General features: G+C 37.8%; 1 long non-coding RNA gene across 1 annotated transcript; it reads left to right on the top strand.

Moving 5' to 3' along the window:
• The first annotated feature begins 639 nt into the window (after nucleotides 1-639).
• On the top strand, nucleotides 640-5,670 carry LOC128732544 (uncharacterized). Its single transcript, XR_008411813.1, has 3 exons — nucleotides 640-885; nucleotides 1,130-1,391; nucleotides 5,292-5,670. It is a non-coding gene; the product is annotated as an uncharacterized LOC128732544 (long non-coding RNA).
• The last annotated feature ends 316 nt before the right edge of the window (nucleotides 5,671-5,986 follow it).

Genomic DNA, 5,986 nt, shown 5'->3' with positions numbered 1-5,986 from the left:
TCGTCGAATTGTCCATCCATTTCTACAAGACACGTTTTATCTAAAATCGGTTTTAACTAAAATTCAACTTGTCAGTTGTCACTCTGAACTTACTTACTTTGAGTTTCTACTGAAAATCACGTAATGCGTTGAAGATATCTATTCTGTAAACAAATGTAAATAAGAAACTAACACATCCTATTTCAATAAAATACTCTTACGGTTTCCCTACTTACATGTAATGTTGGCTGAATGAACAAATAAGCACGTGGTCATCATCATACCACAACTTCAAATTGTGCTGCACAGCACAAGGTCGGATTTTTTTTTGCCGGATTTTTTGTCCCTTCCTTGACCTTTCACTTCAATGATACATGCGGTGTCTTGTGGAGTCCTTACTTAACGAATCTAGTAGATGGTTATAATCCCTTGCAGCTGTTGTATCCATAAAAATAATTAAACTGTACACCTTCGTGCACAGTACTTTGTAATGTGAACAGATAGAATTAAATAATCTCTGGTAGCACTGTCGTGTTACGAGCATAGTCTGGATAAACAGAATAGTAAATAAAGCCTGCTGATCGAACTCAGCAAAGTTTAGTTTTATGTTACAACTCGAAGTACAAACGCGTGTGCTTATTCGGACCTATAAGAAGAACCTCCCTGAAGTTTCAGCTTTATTAAGTGGCGACGAGAAAAGTGGAAAATTAAAAGTGTAACCGGTAGTGTTTGCTTCGGAAAGCAGAAAACATTGTTGCAGCGGCGTACTGCACCTAGTGGATTTAGGCAATTTAGTGTGCGAGAAAAACAGCAAAAGTGCAAAAGTCCGTGGCTTTGATTGCGTTTTCGCAGCCGGACAGTGTACAGATTTAGTTTGCAGCTGTTTTGTATTCAGCTGGTGTCTGCGTAAGTGGTAAAAAACCGCTTTTGCGTCCGCTGTGTTGCGCCATATTTTTATGCTAGGGGAAGAATAGATTATTTTGTGATTCTTTTATTTCGGATACCGCCATTATTTAATATAATTATTTGCCAAATAAAGAAATTTTTTCTTGCCATTTTGTGTTAACAAAGGCTGCAGTTGCTTTTTTGTTTAAAACAAATAATTTTGACAGCTTTGTTTCATTGTTTTCCTTTTTCTATTTACCAATAGGTTTTTAAATCTCACTGGTTCTTTGGAAAATTGCCGACAAATCATCCAGTAGGACAAACGACCGGATTATTTTAATTCAGAGCGGACCAAGCTCCATGAAACGTTTAAAGACGGCTACTGGATAGATCTTCTGGACATTTTGAATCAACCGGGTGCAGCCTGAATAGTTTTTGCAGCGTTAAAAAAAAGAGGATTGAGCCAGCGAGTCTGGTCAGAATATTTCTTTGACAGACTTTTGCGGTCAAGAGTATACCGGTATCTGGTAAGCGTTTTCAATTCTTTTTTATTGGTTCAATTAAGTGATATATCTTAATAGATAATGGCTTATAGCGGTGAAAGTTCTCGCCAGAGTGGCAGCATTTTAATTGGCTCAATAGAGCCATATGTAGTAGGATCGTCTTTCGTTAACTACTCTGAAAGGCTTGATTATTTATTTCAAGTAAATGGAATTACTGACGTTGCTAAACAAAAAGCCCTTTTTGTTACGTTAAGCGGTTCTGCGGTTTACGATGAGCTTAAGCTTCTTTACCCATCTTCGGAAGATCTTAAGCAAGTTACGTATGCAGACATTTCTAAAAAACTTAGAGAGCGTTTTGATCGTGTTGAGTCTGATCTTATCCAAAGGTATAAATTTTATAACCGGGTACAAGGTCCTAACGAAAAAGCGGAGGATTTTGTGCTTGCAGTGAAACTGCAAGCCGAGTTCTGCGCTTTTGGAGAGTTTAGGGAAACGGCTATCCGCGACAAATTAGTAATGGGGGTTTATGATCAGTCCCTCCAACAAAAACTATTGAATGAAGACACTCTCAGTTTATCAACGGCGGAGAAGATGATTGTAAACTGGGAGCTGGCCGGTGCTCGTGCAAGAATGATCAATGATCGTAACGGTGGCCAAGTTGCGTCGATTAGAGGGCGTTTAGGTCGAAGGGACTTACACGATAATGGCCGTAGCAGAAGTAGAAGCCGCGATAACGGTTATAAGCGGCGATGGCAGAGTAGAAGTACGGAAGGAAGACAAACGGGGCGCTATGCGAATATGATCTGCGATTTTTGTGGCTTGAAGGGCCACATCAAGCGTTCTTGCTTTAAAAGGAGGAAAATGCAGAGGCAATCGGTGAAATTTGTTGACGGCAGGGCGGACGTGACTTTTGGTGACGATAAAATAGCCGACATGTTCAACCAGTTGAATGCGGACATGAACGATACGGACAGCGACAGTGACTCAGGTGACTATAGATGCATGCAGGTGTCTTCCGTAAATAGATTTAGCAGTGCATGTTTTTTGCAAGTATTTGTGCAAGGTAAACGATTAAAAATGGAAGTTGACTGCGGGTCTGCAGTGTCAGTAATCGGTTCAGATCTTTATAAAAAAATATTTAGCATACCTTTACAGAAAACAAAAAAGGATTTGGTTGTGATTAATGGTTCTAAGCTTGATATTTTGGGAAAAATTGACGTAATGGTACAGTTGAATTCCATTAAATGTATGCTACCGTTATTTGTATTGAAATGTGATCATGAATTCATTCCGTTACTAGGACGTACGTGGTTGGATGTATTTTTTCCCAAATGGAGGGAATATTTTATGAATACTTCACAGGTCAACAATATTGAATTGTTAAATCTGGTTGATAATTTTTTGATGGATATCAAAAAGCAATACTCAAATGTTTTTACTAAAGATCTGTCTTCACCGATTGTAGGGTTTGAAGCGGATATTGTTTTGAAGGAAAATACTCCTATTTTTAGAAAAGCTTACGAGGTCCCATATAGGCTTAGAGAAAAGGTGGTCGAACATTTGGAAAAGTTGGAGAAGGAAAATGTTATAACTCCTATCCAAACAAGTGAGTGGGCTTCTCCAGTCGTTGTTGTACCTAAAAAGAATGGTGAGATTAGGATGGTGATAGATTGTAAGGTTTCAATTAACAAGGTGATAATTGCGAATAGCTATCCCTTACCATTAGCGCAGGATATTTTTGCAAATCTAGCGGGTTGTAAGGTTTTTTGTGCCCTTGATTTGGAAGGTGCATATACTCAACTGAGATTGTCAGAAAAATCAAGAAAATTTGTAGTTATTAACACGATCAAGGGACTTTACACTTACAACAGGTTACCACAAGGCGCTTCATCAAGTGCAGCAATATTTCAACAGGTCATGGATCAAGTTTTGACTGGGTTAGAGAATGTTCGCTGTTATTTAGATGATGTACTTATTGCAGGAAGGGACATACACGACTGTCGGAGAAAGGTTTTTGCGGTTATGGAGAAGTTGTCTCAAGCTAATATCAAGGTCAATTGGAGTAAATGTAAATTTTTTATGAATTCTCTTCCATATCTAGGTCACATTATTTCTGAAAAGGGTTTGCTTCCTTGTCCGGAAAAACTGGCAACAATTAGGGAAGCAGCTGTTCCAAAGAATGTGACTGAACTGAAGGCGTTTTTAGGGCTCGTGAATTATTACGGCAAATTTGTACCCCACTTATCTTCGAAGCTTAGTAGTTTATACAGGTTATTAAAAAAGGACGTAAAGTATGTGTGGGATGAGAACATAAACAAGGCTTTCGTTAGGTGTAAAGATGAGCTACTTAATGCTAATATTCTAGAATTTTATGACCCTATAAAACCAATAGTTGTTGTTTCGGACGCTTCAGGATATGGTTTAGGAGGAGTGATTGCGCATGACATTAACGGAATTGAAAAGCCTATTTCATTCACATCCTTTTCTCTTAACAGTGCTCAAATGAAGTATCCTATACTCCATTTAGAAGCTTTAGCCTTGGTTTGTACGGTGAAGAAATTTCACAAATATTTATATGGTCAAAAGTTTGTAATATACACAGATCACAAACCTTTAGTAGGAATCTTTGGCAAAGCAGGAAAGAATGCGATCTTTGTTACTCGGTTGCAGAGATATGTTTTAGAGATGGCTATTTACGATTTTGAAATCAGATATAGACCGTCTGAGAAAATGGCAAATGCTGATTTCTGCTCACGTTTTCCATTGAATCAGGCTGTTCCAGAACAATTTGATAAAGAAATCGTGAAAAGCATCAATTTTAGCCAAGATTTTCCTGTTGATTTCTCCCAAGTTGCCAATGAAACAAGCAGGGACGAATTTTTGCAACAAGTTATATATTATATGCAGAATGGTTGGCCAGAAAGAGTGGACAAGCGTTATGCTCATGTTTTCTCTAATGGTATAGATTTGGAAATTTTAAACAATTGTGTATTATTTCAGGATAGAGTTATAATACCTAAAAGCATGCAGAATGGAATTTTGAAATTATTGCATGCCAATCATTCAGGGGTTGTAAAAATGAAAAAGTTAGCTCGCAGAGCAGTTTTCTGGTTCGGGATTAACTCAGATATTGAAAAATATGTCGGGGCTTGCGAATCTTGCAGCAGAATGGCTGTGGTTCCCAAACAAAAAACCAGTTCTTCTTGGATTCCTACTAAGAAACCATTTAGCAGAATTCATGCTGATTTCTTCCATTTTGACCACAAAATATTTTTATTGATTGTGGACAGTTATTCAAAATGGATCGAAGTTGAGTATATGAAACATGGAACCGATGCAAAAAAAGTTTTAAGAAAATTTGTGGGAGTATTTGCTAGATTTGGGTTGCCGGATGTAGTGGTGACTGATGGTGGTCCTCCATTTAATTCTTGTGATTTCATAACATTTTTGGAAAGGCAGGGAATTAAGGTTTTGAAAAGTCCTCCTTACAATCCTTCTAGTAACGGTCAGGCGGAGCGATCAGTGAGAATTGTAAAGGAGGTTTTAAAGAAATTTATGTTAGAACAGGAAGTCAAAAGATTAGATGTTGAGGATCAAATTAGTTTGTTTCTGATGAACTACAGAAATACATGTTTAGCGTCTGAAGGGGATTTCCCATCAGAAAGGATATTTAGGTATAAGCCCAAAATGTTAATAGATTTGCTAAATCCTATTCACAGTTATAAATATCAGTTAGCTGAACCAACCCCATCCAATGATGTAACTAAACCAAAGATCATTGAGCAAGATAAAGTACAGCTCAAGGAACCATTAGATAAACTGACGATCGGTGATGTGGTTTACTATAAAAATCACAATCCCAAAGATTTTAGTAGATGGTTAAAAGCATCCTATTTACGGAAACTTTCTAAAAACATTTTTCAGGTGTCGGTTGGAAACGTCGTCATCACGGCGCATCGTAGTCAACTTAAACCAGCGAAATATTCACCTGCTAAGGCGTGCGGAATAGTTTTCCCTGGCGCTAGCAGCGATAAGGAGGTGCGTGTCGAAGGTACCAACCGCAAGCGAAGTTTTCGCTCAACAAGTTTTTGCAACGAGGAAGTGTTTCGAGGGTTCGAAGAACCCGCCATCAAGAATCGGAGAATGGAGTCGTCTAATGAAGATCGAAGAGAAGCAGCAGGCATTACAACTCCTACTTTAAGGAGATCGAAGCGTTTGAAAAAAGCTAAAATCGAACGAAATTTTATATATGGAAATGCTTGTAAATGATTACTATCGAATTTAATATTTTTTCAAATTATAATTGTAAACATAGATTTAGCTAACATTATATCTAAAAGGGTAAAGAGTTGTTGTATCCATAAAAATAATTAAACTGTACACCTTCGTGCACAGTACTTTGTAATGTGAACAGATAGAATTAAATAATCTCTGGTAGCACTGTCGTGTTACGAGCATAGTCTGGATAAACAGAATAGTAAATAAAGCCTGCTGATCGAACTCAGCAAAGTTTAGTTTTATGTTACAACTCGAAGTACAAACGCGTGTGCTTATTCGGACCTATAAGAAGAACCTCCCTGAAGTTTCAGCTTTATTAGCAGCCAGCCTGCAGAGTATGT

Source organism: Sabethes cyaneus, chromosome 1 (assembly GCF_943734655.1).
Source record: "Sabethes cyaneus chromosome 1, idSabCyanKW18_F2, whole genome shotgun sequence".
Classification (NCBI taxonomy): Eukaryota; Metazoa; Arthropoda; class Insecta; order Diptera; family Culicidae; genus Sabethes; species Sabethes cyaneus.
Note: the sequence above shows the minus strand (reverse complement) of the source record. Positions and strands in the feature narration are given on the sequence as shown.